A 19,853-nucleotide genomic window follows, 5' to 3' on the forward strand; every position below is an offset into this window, starting at 1 on the left:
ACCAATGCCAAACATCCAAACCACAAACCTGTAATAGAAACAGTCAAAGATTGGAAGGTTAAGTCACAAACCTATTTTAGGCACTTTAACCATTCATTCTTTGTTTTCTAGAGTCCTTCATGTTTTTAAATCAGGTGGTACAAGGAGGCTCTTGTTAGGTGAATCCAAAAACAATGAGGACAAAATATTTGATGGTAATCCATTCCATGAAATTTTGAATTGAAGATATCAATATGCTTGCAGTTCGAAGACCTACTTTCCTTTTTACTAATATTTCTGATGTTTCCTCGTAAATTTTTGCCACTGTCATTTATTGGATACATGGCAAGGTCATGGCTATTCCATCTAGTATATCCTCTACAACAAAAATATGGGATCAGATAGCAGACTTCAATCTGATTGCCAATCATTCTAGTAGAGTGTTGAATATTGTCACTGTAACAAATGTCGTTTCTTGATCACACTAAAAAACCCCTGCATGTGAAACCCTTGTGAAAACATTGAAAACTCGCATGCGTGAAACACAAAGTGAAAGTAAGGATTTTTTTTTTTAATTATGTATAAGCCTCATGTTGGTCAAAATTTTGACCAACATGGGGCTTATACATAAAAAAAGAAATTTTTTGCTTAACAATCCGACCAACGTAAACTTATTTAGTTAATGGTCGAAAATTTTGGTAGAAAAATGAGGTTAAATGTAGTAGTGCACTAGTACATTTGACCCCATTTTTAGACCAAAATTTTTGACCATCTAATAAAATGGGGTCAAATTGGTTGAAATATGCAAGGCAACATTTTTTTTTTTAAATACAAGCCCTTTTTGGTCAAAATTTTGACCAACACGGGCTTATACACTATGTTAAAATAAAATAAAGCTTTGTTTTCTGCCCTAACTTCATTGTTATGCGACTACGAGAAGATAGCTTATGCACTTAATCATTTCCTACACTGCATTTTATGGCCAAGAGTATGTGCCAAAAGGGTTTTACAGCTTCAACGCCAACAGGGTTTGACAACTTGGGTTCTTTGGTGTTTGATTGTAGTAAAGGAGAGGTTGTGAATGCTTCAAAGTTGACATTGAAAGAGATTTCAGAAGTGAAGGCTCTTGCAGCATCAAAGAGTCATAGTGAAGCTAAAAAAGGTGGCTTGAAAGGATTAATTCACATCTGACAATGTTGAAGAGCCTCCTTCCTAGTGTTAGAAAGGTGAGTTGAAATTTTGATTTATAGATTGACATTTGATTAAATTTTGGTTTATAAATTTTGTTAATGTTCAGCTATGCATTTTGTTTGGTTTGGAAAGCCAATTTATTGGACATGTTAGCTAAACCACACTATCACAAGCTACATCATTTAGGGTAAGCTTTGGTCAATTCTTGCACATCTTCCTTCTGAATCAATGTTCTTATTTGTTGTGTTTTTTGTGACTAGGAACTAAGTATAAGCCTATTTTTTGGACATATTTCGATAGATACAACACATTTTAAGTTTATCCCTAATCAATGGAGAGCAACCTCTGCTCCACCTATACTAGAGAAAAAAGAGAGGACTTTGATTCCACTCAGATAATATGCTTTCAATGTAGAGAAATGGTATGCTACTATGTCAATTTGGAATGCATTTCCCAAACACTGAAGGTGTTCTGTCATAAATGACACTCCCTAGGTGTGATCTTTTGCAAATCCCAATATGACCTCTATCTCATGAGGCTCCAAAGGGGCCATCTGATCTAGCCCCGCCCATATCAAGTTGTTCTTCTTGCACATGTGAAGTATGTATGCTTGCTCACTCAAAGATGGTTTACCATGAGATCTTTTAACTATTGACCTAAGTTTCTAGCATTGTACATCACTGGCTCGTGAGCCACATATGCAATTCAATTTTTCCCTATGATCCTAGGAAGACCAATACTTCTTTGTTTGAGGAAATGATTCATGAATAGTCATAGGAGGTAGAGGCAATGAATGAAATATACCTTCTATTGGAAGGTTGTATACATAGCCTCTTGGTCTCTTTAAAGCTGAAAAGTACTTGGAGTCAACAAACTCCACCTCTATACCATCAAAATGCCAAGATATAGTCCTCCAAACATCCTTTGGTGCAATGGCAACATTTTCAAAATAGAAGAATGGAGGCCCTTGCATAAACTCCTTCAATTTCTTGGAATGGCCTTTTGTAAGATAGCCAGGAACCCCAAAGCCCATTAACCTTTTATGGACTAAAGGGGATTCAGTTTCCAAACTACTTATGATAATATCTTCCTTCTTTCTTTTATGAAATCTACTCCTGCATGCATCTCCATCTTGTTTCTTCTTTCCCTGTAGATGAACACATTATTATATGCTTATAATTAAATTAACCACAATGTAAAATAGCTATAATAGTTTTGAAGAACATGTATGATCTTAGAGCATGGAGGATAAGTGGGGTTACTTGATTGCATTGGGGAACATGGATTCTAGCAAAACTAAAAAAATTAATAGCATGGATAATTGTACAAACATTAAAAAGAAGTTGTAAGCATGCATATGTTTACATTGTGATAATAACATTGTAACATGTAATTTGTTTCACTTGTTGTGTAAATAGAAAAGAATGAAAGTTGGTACCAATTGTATGTAGTAACATGAGAGAACTAGAGCATTCATAGAATGAAGAAGGGAAGCTTTGGATAACATATGATGGGGAATCCACTTTTAGCAAAGAAAAGGGCTTCATAGTGATTTGTCACATAGTTGTCATTGTTGTTGTTGCTCAAATATTATATGATTTCAATGGTTGTCTGGTGTGGATGGACACAGTTTTGGCCTTGTAGATGCAATTGTCTTGTAGGATCAAACTTACTACTTTGATGGCACTCAAATTTGAATACTTCTACTTATTCCTGTTCATTTCAAAAAGTTATGCAATTCCAAAAAAGAGCACTTCATTTAAGTCTATATCTAAAAGTTTGGCTTATGGAAGATGGAGAAAATTACTAAAAAGACAATTTGTAAATATCAAGTGGTAATTTGAAATTGTCAGATCCTGTCAGGGCAGGCTATAATGGCCAAGGCAGTTTTGAAACCATCCAAATGATAATGAAGCTATAGGTTTTCATGAAGGGGGGTTTTTTTGATGACAAATGAAATTTGATGTCAACTCTTAGATGTTTGCTCTTCCAAATGCAGTTATAAATTCTTATGCATTGAGAGAATCTTCCAACATCTATTTAAGGACATGAGCAAGTTGAATTGGATAATGTGAGGAATCAAAGGCATCCCATAGTGAATTGGATCATGAGCAGATTGTATTACAAGATTCAGGATAGCTACATACAAAATTATTAAGCATAGTATAGAGAAAGTGAGAGCACAACATAAAAACCATGCTAGGAAGACTATGATGACTACCCAACTTGTGTGGCAGAAGTATTCAAAACTCGAGAATACTTGAAAGATAGAAAACACATTGTTTGAATTTCTTAGATGTGTAATTGTTTTAAGTAATCTAAAGAAGCTTGAAAAAATGTGTGATTTCCTTTTCCAATTAGTTGTCCCAATCTTGAGGTTTATATAGTAAAATTTTTGCCTCTTTATAGCTCGATTGTTTCTTTTATCTTCCTATTTTAATTTCTAAATATAAAACTCCACAATCATTTGACTAAAAATTCAAATAGTATGGTTTGGATTAAAAATAGTTTGAGAGCTATTTAGCACAAGCATAGCTTGTAGATGATAATAGATATTGATTTGAAAAATGTTTTGCATTTGAGTTGATTATTGAGGATGGTGACCTTATATTTATGGAGGATAACCATAGATGAGTTGACTCAAGCTAGTCATTAGGTAGTGATGGAGCAATTCAGGGAGGAGTGAGCTTGTACAACTAGAGATGAACAAATTATTGAAGATAATCTTGTTGCTACCTCTTTTATGAATAGGATGGTTGTAGCTACTTTTCTGCCATATGTAAAAAATGGCAGGTTCCAACATCTTTGAACCAATTTTGGGAGGATTGGTTCTTCTCAATTTTGTACCTTTCTTGTTGATTCTGGTGACATAGATTTCTAATTCCAATTTTGTATACAAGAAAACAATTTGATGCATAACAAACTTTTCTTTTATATCAACTTTCAATATCTTATTTTAATTTTATCCCTTCTTGTATGCATGTTTGTATGGTGGATGTAATTGATTAAATTTTGTGTTTATTTGAAATTTATTTAATATGGAATGCATTATGCAAAGTACTTTTTTAGTTTTTTTTGCCCTAAGTTTCTCTATTTTTGAATGAATTAAAATTATGTTTTGTTTTGACTAGGATTTTACAGAAACCCTACCCTATGTCAATCAAAATTTTCTTCAAGTCTCAAAACTATGGAATTTTTAACAATTTTACAAAAGTTACCCAATTTATTTTAGAAAATGATTGATGATTTCTGTATTTCAGCAAAAGGTTTGTCTGAGATATTTAGATATAATAATGTACCTAAATTTTTTTTATACTTGATAAAACAAAATAATGATGTCAATGTTTTGGATTATCTAAAAATAGCATTAGGGATCAATTTGAAATATAGATCTCCTCATCACCTTGAGACCAATGGTCATATAGATAGAATTGACCAAGCTTTGGCATATTTAGGATGTATTGCATGGATAAATATACAAGAGAGAAGAATACTTTTGTCTTAGTAGAATAACTTTCGTTATCCTACCCTTGGGATGGCGCTTTTTGAGGCATTCTATGTTATAAAATATAATATTTTTTAATTCTATGACATGACAAGAGATAATTGGGTAAATGTGATTAAAGTAATAGAGGGACTCAAACTATCAAGAAGAGTTTACCAAAGCAACTATACAAGAGAAGAACTTTTAGATGTTTTACAATTAGTTAACAACATTTCATGATGGATCTTCAAAAGTTCTATCATTTCTACCATTGTAGAACGGATGCCTACAATAGTATTGTCTAGTTTTTGGGGAAAATGGTCCAAAAATTACTCAACAAGTCTACAAAACAAGAAAAAGCATATGCTTTTGCATGGACCTGTGCAGTAGCCAAAATGATTGTAATTAGGATACAATGAATTACAATCAAGATCAACATATCAAGTGATTTAAAGTTTTGAATGAAAGTCTGGTGCACATGCTTTGACTAAAATATGCATTATAAGCAAGCAACATTGATGTAAACTAGTTTATAGCCTTAAATTGAAAATTCAATTTTTTTGTGGTTAAAGTTCTATAGCCTAAAAAGTTCGAAAATATTCAATTGTGCATGAAATCAACAAGAGGAAAAATAGTTAGTTGTATATAAATAATGCTTTGAAATAAGTGGTCTAAATTGGCCTCCTTAAGTAGACATGTACATTCTCTTTTCAATAGATAAGGCAACATGTACACATTCTTTCAATGCATTCTATTATCATCTACAAATAGCCATCTAAACATTGCATCTTTGTCATCAATGATTTGAGGCATCTTTGTCCTGCCAGATAGAGGAAATAGAAAACATCTCCTACCTAAACCAAACTACTTATCTAATTCTATTAGTTGAATTTTCTTCTTTCAGTTAGTTCTTCAAAATGGTAATGTTTCATGCATGTTTCATCTACATTTCTATGTTTTTATATATTGAAAAGAAATTTCCACTTGTTGACACAAAATAATGTCAAATCTAGAGGAATTGTGAATGTGTCTAGGCAAGTGTTTGAGTATTTTACATCATACAGTATGACCAAACTGTTGATATATATAACTCTCACATAGTTGCATCTAGATGCATTCCTGATCAATAAAACAATTGAGGGGAGATTATGTCTAAAAATTCAAAGGACTCTGCTTGAATACAAGCGATAGGAATTTCTATATTTGTTTGCCCTTGTAATTTATTGATATGCAATGATCTGTATTTCATATTTTTCATATCTCACAAAAATTGGGTGAGCATTTTACTTCTTATATAATGTCAACTATGCACAAAAATTTATGGTAAACCAATAATCTAAAATGAGTTCCCACTATTATGGTTGGATCATCTTCCTTCAAAAACTAACACTGATCACACAACAACTACAACATAATTTCTTAGTAGGAAAGGCCACTCATGTGGGACCAGTTATGTGCTGGTGTCTCAAGGACCTACCACTACTTGTTGTCAATGTAAGATACATGCTAGAAGCAACAACTTCTCATTCAAATGAAATGAGACTGCAAACTGACATCATTTGCTTCTCACATATTTTTCTAGGCCATGTGTTAGAAGACATTCAACAATCATTTCCACAAACTTTCTTTTGATGGTAGATAAATGTAAAATGGAAATAACATCTAGCAATGTATTTATGTCAGAGCAACCATTTCACTAACATAGGTTTGATGACAGAAAAAGGAGTGCCTTATTCTGTGTGTCACCATATACAAGAGTCTGACAATTGTGCAATGGTTGTGTCATTCAATTACATTTTAATATTCTAGATTTTGAAATTATATGTGGTAAACCAAGATCAATGAGGTTGTTCCCAATGGGTCAAGGGTTGACATTTTGGTCTAAATATTTGTTTAGAATAAATCCATCCTGCTTAACTATCAATCATGGAAAGCCACACGAATGCATGATAGGTTTTTGAGTCAATATCCATGATTACAAGGCCAGTTCTTCGCCTATTCCAGCATAAGCCTTATTGTAAACAAAAGGAGGAAAAAAGAAATAGAGGAAATAAAAGAAATTAAGAGTATCATGCTGAACATATATCCTCTTATAACTAAAATAGAGCTTTATGAATCATGGATCACTAGTCCACAAAAGTAACAATGATAAAATACATATGCATTAGACATTCATAGACACAATTAAGAGTTAGACTTTTGAGAACAATCATCTACAATGCAAGACACATACACTTAGGTTCCTTTGTTGATTAATAAGGAGTCAAAAAAAAATGTATATATGAGACTCAATAGAACTTTATGAATCATGGATCACTAGTCCACAAAAGTAACAATGATAAAATGCATACGCATTAGACATTCATAGACACAATTAAGAGTTAGACTTTTGAGAACAATCATCTATAATGCAAGACACATACACTTAGGTTCCTTTGTTGAATAATAAGGAGTCAAAAAGTGTTATATATATGAGACTCAATAGCTCATTTACATGAAATGTATTCTTGATCAGCATCCAATATTGTAGCTTAATAGGGTGCAAATTTGGAAGATCAATGAAATGTATCAAGCATATGATACTATTGCTAAGATCATTAAAATGTATCTAGCATATGATACCATTGCTAACTTTATTTCAAGAGAGAACCTCTAGTACTTGAAAGCCAAAATATTTCAACAATGAAAAATTTTTAAAATTATATTCCCACCAGTGAGCTCAACTACAACTTTCGCACTACCAAGACAATGAATATTTGAGGCAAATTGTGTAGTAATAACTCTTCCTTTTGCAGAAGCAATCTTTCTCAATAATGCTTTGGCAACATCTGTTTCACTGGTACTTCTTCTAGGTGAAAGAATTTTTGTGGAGTCACTCATCATCTGACAACAAAGAAAATTTCAGCAAGGAGCATAATCTAACAGCTATCAAGTACATTTGATATTCCAAGCACTCTAATGGACTATAGAGAAGCTGATCAATTCCTAAGCATGGAAAATAAAATAGCAGTTTTATAATTCACTGACATAGATTAAATAATAATTATCTAAGAAGTATTCAATTATATTAGATGCAAAAACTTGATCCTTGGGAAAAAACCATCTATTCATTGATTTTCTACTAAGACACTGAGTCAAAGGTATTCTATTTCCATTTTTCATTTGACACCCTACTAACAAACAAATAGAAAATATTTTTAAAACTATATTCACAAAAGTCTTCATCAAATGGGTATATGAAACTTCAATAGAACAAAATGTTATGTGAACTATAGTTAAATAATATGGCTCTAGTTTTTTATTAAGATTTGCAACTATTATACCCCATTACAATCTTATTTTCAAGCTTCTTATGTAAAAGGATTTGCTAGAAAATGGTCAGAGGTCATTCAGTGAACTAGAAATTGAAAGCTTCTTGAAATCCAGTCAAAAGATTGATGTTAGATATTTTCTAGGAAAATTGAGGGATACAAATCCCTATAATCATCTCAATCCGCATGAATGATGTGGCTTTGAATTTTTGAATGGTTCAAAAAGATACATATTTAATAAATAAGCTTCTCAAATACAGAGTAAAGAATTGTTTGGTCTGGCATCTCAAAATTCTTTCTTGATCCCCTAAAATCAATAGCATTCTCATCTTCCAGGGAGCATATATGCTAACAATCATCTCAAGCCCTAAAACATAGAAGAAAATAGCATAACATTGCTAAGATACATGTCAGTAAGGATAGATGGGAGAAGGGTGTGTGGAGATAACAGGACCTTTTATTAGACTGAGATACAACACCCATCCAGAAACATGCCACACTCTTGTGGCATTTTCTGCTTGTAATAATAGCATACCTATATTAGCCATGGGCAGAGATAGAGAAGGTCTAGAACAAATGACTTCAAAGCCACAAAAAAAAAAAAATTTGTTTCACTTCAAACCCTAGCCAAAAATAATGGTTTCAGTACTTACCCTTTGCAATCCATTATATTCAAATTGAAGAATCACATGCTTAGCGACCAATCCTCATCATTTCCTATTCTCCCTACTTGGGGTTCATATCATATCAATTTGAAGGTCAAATAAATGCAAAGGAAATTTACTGAGAATACTCTCCCACATGCGCATCAAGAATACAATGATAATGGGCATTAGGAAATTGCCTTTTTACATATTAAGCTCATGTTGGTCAAAATTTTGACCAACATGGGCATCTATTTTAAAAAAAAGATATGTTTCTTTGCATATTCTGACCAATTTGACCCCATTTTATTAGATGGTCAAAAATTTTGGTCTAAAAATGGGGTCAAATGTACTAGTGTCCCCATGAGCCAAGCGAGTTTCCAAATCAAGCTTACATGATACTTTTCTTTGACATGTGAGATAATGCATACTCACATGAGACTTTACTCAGTCGTGCAAGAGAATGCCCTTCCTAGATGACATAAAAATTGATAGCACAAAAAGAAAGCATGGAGAAGCACATAAAACCATGAAACCTCCACACCGAGGAGTACCAAATCCACATAAATTGAGGAATGAACACTTGAGAGCATAAAAGTAAATCTAAGAACTTAAATAAAGTTAAAATACATATTGAAATAACAAACATCCATCTAATAAACATCATCAATATACAAAATAAGCACAAACAACATTGCAGTAAAAAGGAAAGAACACACATGTGATATAACCAACTCAATACAACCATGCTTGTTTCCTCCCTACCATAATGGCATTATGAGATCTCAAGGATCCTAACCACTACCCCCAAGCATGACTCTCAATTTTCCAAAAATATTGTTGGATTTTTCTCGTGAGATCTTTCTTACCAATGAACCATGTTAATGAAACAAGAAACATCTAACATGCTAATATACTAATAGCATCACTAATTCAAAGTAGTGGTAAAAATTCTTAACTAAGAAATGTGATACAACATCATGATAAAGGAATGCATCAAGTAACATACTAAACATCATCTAAACATGGTATCAAATGCATCCAAAGTAAAGCATAAAGCACAAGAGAACATATTCTAGATAAACTGAAGTACTAAGTGAATATCCAGCACTAGCCTCCAACTAGAAGTAGACCATCTCTGAAAATCAGTCCCCAACAATAGTATAGGTAGCTATGCCTCCCAACCATGTGGTTCCCTCAATCTCAAGCCCATAATGCTCATGGAGATAGGGATCCAATCAAAATCACAAAGGATAGTCACTCATGGCTAACATACATGCCAATCAAGTATGGTACCAACATCTTTATGATCAAGAAGATAATGCACTACAATAGGTCACTAGTCAAACCCACTAAGGATAACTATGTAGGGATGCTAGTGGAGTGACATTACTTACCATCAAGTAGTGCAAGTACTTTGAGCCTTCAATCAACTCCCTTAGGAGGCCAGATACTGTGTCTTCAATCAACTCCCTCAAGAGTCCAAACACACACCTTCAATTAAATCCCTCAGGAGACTAGGTTCTCCATAATATTATCTTTTGTTAAGTTTATTTACCTATTAGTTAAATTAGTTTTCACTTATTATAACCTCTTCACATTACCTTATCAACCACTTTGGGCTAGGGTACATGAGAGAAGCTACTCCACATGTCTACCTTACATAACCATGCTTATCCCACATTATGAGTGCTTGTAGGCAATGCATTTTCCCAAAAAAAACCCAATGAACAATCTCTCAACCAGCCTAAATTTGAGAGTTTGAGTCTCGCAAGATCCTAAAATATGCACACACACATGCTCATGTGTGGGTACAACCATCCACACCAAATCAATGCTAAACAAGGGTTGGATGAGAAAAAAAGTACCATCAAGTGTAAAAACTTACTCAACTAAGCATATTATTAGGAGTACAATTTCAAAATGAATTCCAATGAAAACAAAGTGAGACCATGGTTAGATTGGAAACCTAGAATTTATTTTGAATCCACAGGCCAAATTAAATGTTAAAATATACTCAAGAAAGTTGGGTGGTATGCAAAATGAGGTGATGTAAAAATTGCTCAAAAATGAAAGTTTTTGAAAACTAACAAAATTAAAACCCATTATCCAAATGATTTCCAAACTCCCAAAAATCAAATAAAAAATTGAGTTCTAAGCTTGTATATAAAAACGGCCAACATAAGAGCTCAAAACTTCTAAATTCCAAAGTTAAAAACCCCAATTCATTCATACATGCCCAATTGGGCCAAATAAATGTACAAAGATGGAGGGGAACACTATTTCTCAATCTCCAACTATAAAGCAATAAAAAATGGAAACTAAAACAATCCAAAACTATTAAAATGGAAAGGCCCTATCTCATAGCCAAATGGGCTAAGATAGGGACAGATGCCACAAAATACCAGAGATACCAATGGCAATGAAATGCTTGGTAAAGGAATATTTTTTCTCTTTGAATCCAATGAGCATACTCTTGCATTGATCCTACAAGCGTATCTCAAACAATGAAAAAATCACTAATTTTCTCGAAAAGGGTTTTGGAGGATTTACTCCAAAATTCTTAATTCAAATGTGAGAAGTAAAGTCTTATTTTAGTTTTGGGTCATATATGCACTTTTTAAACGAAGTGACATATAAAGGAAAAATAAGTAACATAAGTAAACTAAATCCCTTTTCACCCCAGATAAATCAAGTAATTCCAAGTAAAAGGAATTTAACTATGAAATTTTTTTGTAATATAAATTAAATTTAAATCAAAAATTAAATTTCCTTTAAATAATTAAATTGCAATATTTTAATAACTTCCACGACCACTGTAGATTCCTAAATGCACAGACACTTCACTAGTCTAGTCACAAATGCATAATGAATCTAGATTTACCTATTAACTAGAGGGTTTATTATTTTAATTAAACAGGGTACCTCACCCATGCATAGATTACATTTTCTAGGTATGAATGGCCAAACCACTAAATCCACATGTCACTACAAGGGATATAAGTCTTGCACAATAAGCAACATGATCAAGCGTAAAGGCATAATAATAATATAGATAAAGCAACAATACAAGAAATTGTGTAATGATAATTTTATTAGTTTTATTAAAATAATCTATTTAAATTATTCATTTACACCATAATAAAAATTTATTGCAAGAACAATACAAATATTCGTAGCACAAACACATCAACCATAATTTGGTAAAGTTCATAATATATCCATAAACAAAGTTTTTATCCAAAAATAAAATAACCAAATATCATCATAAGACACCATATCACATCACAAGCATCATCATGTAGCTATAATCAAACTGAAGAATGTAGCATCTAACACCTATCATCTATGATATTGGCAATTAAAATAATATTAAATCATCTAAGTATCTTAAATATACATAAACACAAATATCATAAAGTGTCGGTGAGCAAAATAGATCAAGGTATAGAATGCAAACAAAGGAGGCACTATAATGAATCAAAGAGACAATAACAAGATAACAAGATGATATCATATGGTGGATAAGTTGAAGAGAAAATTTATCCTCGTTGAATGAGCTTGATTTATTCAAGAAGATGCAAGGATTGAAGAAGGTGGAAAAAATTGTCCAAGAATATATAGAGGATTTTGATTCAGTCTTCATTAAGATAGGTCGTATAAAAGTTAATAAGGAGAAGGTTTCTTATTACATAAATGGGTTAAGGCCAAGTATTCAAGAGGAGCTAAGTCTGGCTAGAATGACTATCATTGAAGAGGCATACTAGTTTCCCTTCAAAGTTGAGGAGAAGCTAAACAAGAGGTTTGAAGGAAAGAAAAGAGGAAAAGGCAAAGAAGGAAGGAGCAGTGGTAGGCCCTTTAGAAGTCAAAATGAGGACTAGAGGAAAAATGACCATGTAGGTACCAACTCAAATTAGAGGAATGAGACTTTCAACCACCTCCATGATCAAAATCATGGAAACCAAAGACGAAGAGGAAGAGTAAGATCTAGGCAATGACTAAGGAGGGGTTGTTTTAGAGGAACTTGTTTCCATTATGGTAAAGAAGGGCATTGATCCTATGAATATCATTAATGTCAAGGAAGGATTTTTAGGAGAGATAAAGGCTAAGCAAGAGTTGTGGATGCAAATGAAGAATTCTAGCCTGAGAACTCGAATGATTTAGAGAAGGGCGACACCTTCGTTATCAAGAGAACTCTAATAAATCAAGAGAAATATTTACATCATAAGAAGAGTCTATTTTAAACTTAGTGTAAGTTTGAGGATAAATTTTGTGATGTGATTATCAAGAGAAAGAGTACTGACAATTTGGTATTAGAGAAGATGCTCATAAAGCTCAAGAGGGAGATTGAGACACCCACATCCATAATAAATTGCATGCTTATAGGATGACCACAAGATTACATTAATGAATATTTCTTGGTGAAGTTAAATATTGGCATCTATCATGATGATGTATTTTCCAACATCATACACATGGATGCATATCATATGTTGTTTACAACATTGTGGCAATATGATAGGTGTGTTATACATGATAGTCACACAAACATCTATTCTCTAACAAAAGATGAATTTTATCACAAGTTAAAACCCATAATGAAGGAATAAGAAAAGGTATGCAGTAGTAATAGGGTATGTCTTATTCATGCGAGAAAAATTTGAATGGCATGAAACATCATCTCTTGTATTATGCTTTAATTCCTAGGGTAGATAAAGAAGGTAGTATGGAAGTTCTAATAGAGGTTTTAGGTTTGCTAAATGAGTTTTCGGTCATTGTATTTGATAATATTCCTGACAGGTTACCACCAGTAAGGAAAATTATTCATCGAATAGACTTAGTCCCGAAGCTATTTTTCTTAACAAGGTTTCTCATATGATGACTCCTACTAAGATCGAGGAAGTGAACAAACAAGTTTAAGAATTTTTAATTAAAAGTCTAATTCATGATAGTCTAAGTCCATGTGCAATACCTATAGTACTAGCACCAAAGAATGATGGAGAGTGGAGGATATGTACAAACTCAAGGGCCACAAACAAGATAACCATTAAATACATATTTCCCCTACCAAGGATAGATGACCTTATGAACTACTTAATTCGAGCTTAATACTTCACAAAGATATAGCTCAAGAGTGGGTATTTCTAGATTCAAAACCAAATAAGTAAATTAATGGAAGATTGCACTTAATACAAAGGAAGGTTTGTATCAATGGTTATTTGATACCTTTTGGCTAACCAATGCATCAAGAACCTTCATGTTGCTTATGAATGAGGTGTTGAAAAAAATTGAAAATTGTGTATTGTCTTTGATGCTACACAAAATGTCATATCATTTCCTATTAGTGTATGCCAAGCTCACTCAGGAAATAAAGATAGTTTTATGAATCTTTTGAGAATTCTAGAGTTTGCCAAGTTTAGAAGACAGTGTCTATCAATTCCACTCAGTTGTCGAAGGAAAGTTTACAGAAGTTGAGTCTTAACTGAGCTCACTCGATTAATGAAGAAAATATTGGATGGAATTAGTATTAACCAAGCTCACTTAGTTACCAAAGGAAATTTTTGAATATATAGTGTTAACTGAGTTCACTTGGTTAACACAAGAAAATCATTTTTGAGTTAGTTTCTACTGAGCAAGGCTGGCTAATGAAGGATTTTCTTATTTTGGCATATTGAGCTCAATTGATTTAATTGTTGGTTCTAACTAACTAAGGAGATGAATATTAAGTATTCTAAGTCATATTCAAGCTGACTTAACAATGTGTAAGATATAAATATAAGGTCAAGTTGAGAATTGAATGTGTGGAACATAATAGAAGATTTAAAGATGCTTAGAGGAAGCAAATTAGAAAGATAAGTAGAATATCCTTGTTGAGCTACAAAGATACATTCAATCAGGAAGGATCAAGTATACAAGGTAGAATTGAGATCTGTAATTAGCAACTCATGTGCATAAAAAATCAATTCATTTCATTGTTACTTTCTAACCATTGTAGTAGAGATCTAAATCTCTTAAAAGAGTTGGCTTAAACAACTATTTGTAAATCCTCTAACAGGTGGCATTTGTATTCAAAATGTCTTAAAGACCTCTAACAAGGCCACTTCTAATAGGGTGATCAAGTCCTCTAACAAGGTCACACCTAATAGTGTGTTTTATAACCTTTAACATGGTTGGCTCCTAATAGGCTCACTTCAAAAGACTGAAAATCAAACTAGTTGCAATTGGTGGTTTTTCCCAAATTGGGTTTCCATGTTAAATCTTGGTGTAACTTGTGTTCATGATATTTATTTTATGTGTATGTGAATAAGTTAAAATTAACGTTATTCACATTAAGATCATTATATTTAGTTATTGCCAAGTTAAAGTTGATTCTTAGTATTTATCGAGTTACAACATTTTCTAGTGTAAACCAAGTGCATGTTTGTTTGTCGAGTTATAGCGAAATATGGTTTAATTAGAGTTTTGATTTGTATTGACATCTAAGGGATCTAGGATTTATTTTTGTAGTAAATGATTCACCCCTCCACTCTCAGTTACTCCTCTTATATTTCTGTTATCATTTTTTATGGCCCGACAAGATTCAAATTTTAAATGTTTTACCCGCCAACGGCTAGTGTGCAAAGTTAATATTATTTTAAAAACTCGATCAAACCTTATAATATGTTCTACAACCCACAAGTCTTCCATCGTCAAATCTAAGGCAGATCTACGGTTGGCGCTATCTCACCATGGGAGGTTGCACGGTGGATAAATTAGCGACATAGCGCCCTTCTGCCACGTGTCCGATGGGTCCCCTTTTTCTCAATTGTTTCTCTAGTGCTGGTTTTTGCCAGTTCCATGGTGGGTGCCATGGCGCTATTGAGACTTGCATGATAGATACCCCTAGCAACATAACACCTCGACAACGCGTGGCATAGATGATGTAATGGGCCCGCCCTTCTTCAAAGTGATAGTACATCTCATCCTCAGTGGCAATTGTTAGATGGGTCAGAATACAGTGGCATTTTTTCATTGGTCCATTCAGCTAGCTTGAGATGCAGTTGTACAATTTTGTGGACCACCGTAGATCTAAGGTAGATCTATGGTAAGCGCTATCTCGCTATGGAGAACTGCGAGAATTTTAACCATAGCGATATAGCGCCCTTTCACCACATGGATCAGGGGGCCAGGTCTCGCCAAGGTATGTGTGCCAAAGATTGCCAAGTGTCATTCGAGTGTGGTGCAGTTGCCAAGATGGCACCCAATATGGTGGGCCTAGTAGGAACAAGCGTAGTATTACAATGAGTCTTTGCAATTGTCAGATTTCAGGAAGATCGATGGTTCGCATTATCGCACTATTAAAAGTTGCACACTATATACCATAGCGACATAGCGCCTTAGTGACACATGCAAGGTGGGCTCGTGTTATCTCATGAACCTCAAAGATGATGCCAAGTTGTGCCAAGTAGATACCAAGTGTGCTGACAGTGTTTCACAGGCCCAAAAGTTGAAAAGCAAAGCGCAGAACATGACGAGTCTTCACGATTGTCAGACTAAGAAAGATCATTGTTGGGCACTATCTCACTATGGAGAACTATGAGAATTTTAACCATAGTTACATAGCACCTTGGTGACACATGTCTCGCGAGCCCGGCCAAGGTTGACAGTTAATGGCTGGCAGTTAGTGTAACCATCGCAACTAGAGTTTGAGGAGTTGGCGCAGTTAGTGATAAAGAGATGGTCAACTATGTAGGACTTCTATGAGCTGGAAAAATAAAAAGAGGCTATTGGTCCACGTGGTCCATCCTGCTTACAAAAACAAGTTGACTTGCTAACTCTGTTGATTCACAACCCAAAAAAAAATGAAAGTAATCAGTTTTGTTGCGCGATCTGATCTTCATGATTGATTCCAACTACCATGAAATGAATGCAAAATGAGAAGAACACTCCACCACCCATCTTTTGATCCATCTACTGGGTCAGAGCATAGTTATGGAATCATTTCTATCTTTCTAGGCCCCGTTCCAAATCATTGTGTCTGGATCCACATCCAAATCAAATTTCCCCTTGATTGTTCTCTATAGAACTTAATGGCAGGTAGCTGTGAAGTCACTTCAACTGGAAGAGATCTTAGTTATGCCTGAACTATAAAGGCAACTTTTGTAGATTTTGTTGCAGTCAAACCTTTCTCTAGCTTTTCTCTGATGTTGCTCTGCAATTCCAATGTAAATTCCCCTATGCCTCTAAACTGTATGATTCTCTATTTTATCTCCTTCAACCATTGGTATGAAAGTGCAAGAACTCTTTGCCTTTGCCTTCCCCTTCAAGAGTAGTTAGGTGCACCCTGATAGTAAGAGGAAGTCAGCCTTCTCCAGAGACTCAACCTCATAGTTCAAGTCCCACAGCTTGGAGGTTGTTTCCATCTTTCACTAGGTTGTCCTCATGCATAGGCTCTGGACAAGGGTGCAAACCTAAGTGACAACAATTTTTGGCATGCCCGATGGGACAACATTTTAGGTCTAATAGTGTCAAAAGGGAAGATTTCAAGATTAATACTGAAGAGATAGTACTGGCTTCGATGTTTAAGCCTTCAAGAGGCTCATTCTTCAAAGTACTTGGTGACTCTAAGCTTCAAACACATATCTGGTTCCAGACCAAAGTTGCAGTGATTCATGCCCAGAGCTAAGACAAGGACATCTTCTAGAGCTAATTTTCAATACCAAGAGCTTTCACTTTCAAACCCTAGAAGAAGGAAGACTAGAATATCCTTATCACCAGTTAGGAGTGCAGTAGTAACAAATACTCCTGCAAGATCTATCTCTACTCCTCCTGCTGTTAGATCTCAGCCTAGACTGCCATCAGCACGTATTAATAGATCACTTGTCTATATGGCATTTCCTAGAGCTCATACTTTTTCCACCTTTAATGGTGGGAGCCCTCTCTTGTTAGCCCAAAGACATGACATACCAGTAGCTGCACTCAAAAGTATACTAGAATTTACTGGTGAAACTTCTACCTCCCCCTCATAACACATTCAAGAGGTTGCAAATGTCTGCAATATCCATGGCATTACAGAGGATGATGTTGTAGTTAGGCTCCTAGCCTCATCCTTTAAAGGAAAAGCACTATAATGGTATAGAGGTTTAGCTCATGGTTCTATAATAGATTGGGATGGATTAGGAGCAGGATTATGCAAAAAATTTGAGGATAAGAGTGACTATTTGTCACTTTTAGAGAAGTTCACTACTATAAAAAGAGCCCCTCGTGAATGTGTGACTGATTTTAAATATAGATTCCAAAAAACATGGGATAGACTACCTACTTCAGTGAAGCCTACCCCTAGTAATGCCTTCTTGCATTACCTTAGAGCTTTTAACAGCGATATTGCCACTACAATCCAAACTATGGGAGGAGATACCTTGCCTAACACTTATGACACAGCAATAAGGGCAAAAAACATCTTGATACAAGGAGGTAAGTTAGCTCCAAGGCCTCATATGCCTTTCTTCCCTGATGTTCCAAATCATCAACTAGCAATGGCTCCCCTTCCCACAGCTTCTATATCACAATCCCTTACTCCAGTCTCTCAAGCTTCCACATCCTCACATGGGATAGATGAAATCAAGGAGATGATGCAATCTATGACGTAGAACATGGACAAAAGAGACAAGAACCTTGATAAAAGATTACAGGATCAAGGGAGGAAGTTAGAAGACCAAGGAAGGAGGCTAGAGGATAATTTCTCTATGATGCAGAAAGTGAGAAACAAAGTGGTGACTTTAGAAAGATATCAAGCTCAAGGTAGTAAGCCTCATCAATTGCAATATCAAACTCCAGATAGTGGTAGGCCTCCAAATCCTAATCATTGGAACCATTCTTTTGATCAGAGTAGGCAGGGTGGCCAGGCTTCAACCTCAAATGTAAACCAAAGTAGGGTCATAGTCCATCAAAACAATATGGCTCAAGATCAAGATTTTTGTCCCTCCTGTAACTACTCCTATGCCTATTGTATGTGTCAGAAGGTTGAATCTTATTTGGCCTTGACAGTCCAAGAACCTACAGCAAAAAAAGCATACAAGGAGGACCAATTTAAGGATGCCTCAGATATGCAAAGACAAGGTGATTGCTCTTTTATGAATCATCAGATGGAGGAGCATTGTAATGTAAACCAGGATTCCATTGCTCATAATACTAGAAGTAAAAGAAGAGCTATGGAAGATGTTTTCCCTCCTCCTCCCAATCAGGCCTCAACTTTGAATATAGTACCTCATGAGCAAGCAAAAAATAATCAATCAAGTGCCTTTCAGCAACAAAGGTAAAACCATGGCAGAAATGATACAAGTGATCCTCAGGCCATCCCATCACAACCTCATACAGTTGCAACCGCTAAGGTTTCTACCAAAATGCCAACTATGCCATTTAGTGTGGTAGAGAAAATGAAGAAGACAAATGTGAATATCTCCATGTGGGATGTTGTTGCTACTATACCAATGCAAAGGAGGTTGCTCCAAGAAGAGTTAGAAAGAATTGAACCAAAGGATCAGACACCTAGCATGGAAAGTGCCACAAGCCTAGTACAACCATCAAGGGAGGAAGAAACAAGTAAAAGGGTTAGACCTCCTCCATTCTCTGGTTCCCTAATTATAGGAGGCAAACTATTCCATAATTGCATGATTGATTTAGGGGCCAGTAGTTCAGTGATGCCTAGGTGTGTTGCTGATGCTTTGGGAATGAAAAATGAGCCCATTGTTAGGGATGTATTACAGTTGGATGGTAGTACTATCAAGACTGTAGGGATCCTTAGGAATGTGGAGATGGCCCTACATGCATGCCCTAGTTGTACTGTAACCCAAGATATCTCTATTGTTGAAGTCAAGCCATATTTTGCCATCTGTCTATCAAGAGACTTTACTGCCCAAATAGGTGGTTTCATATCTTCTGATTGGTCATATATGTCTTTTAAAACCATATATGGAGCCAATGCTTCAATCATAGTAGAGCCTCAAGCCCTCCATCATACTGAATCTTACACCCCCAACCCCATCAACATGAATTGCCCTATTCTAGAGATGGATGAGAATGACATAGTGAAGGAGCCCACCACTCCCCTAGTAGAGATACCTAATTTGTTCTTGGATGAGTGGGCTGACGCATATCAATTTGACCCTATGTCAGATATCCTTGAGAAAAGTCTCAGTACATATTGTATATTGGAAAAGGATGCTTTGGTTCCCAATCTTATGGATGCTAAAGAAGATGAAAGTG

General features: G+C 34.8%; 1 pseudogene; it reads right to left on the reverse strand.

Annotated features, from left to right (window-relative positions):
* Positions 1-1,348: 1,348 nt before the first annotated feature.
* Positions 1,349-19,853, reverse strand: part of LOC149573125 (DNA (cytosine-5)-methyltransferase DRM2-like) — a 114,921-nt pseudogene continuing 96,416 nt past the window's right edge.

Source organism: Cupressus sempervirens, chromosome 2 (genome assembly GCF_028749045.1).
Source record: "Cupressus sempervirens isolate cs-2001-9-10 chromosome 2, ASM2874904v1, whole genome shotgun sequence".
NCBI lineage: Eukaryota > Viridiplantae > Streptophyta > Pinopsida > Cupressales > Cupressaceae > Cupressus > Cupressus sempervirens.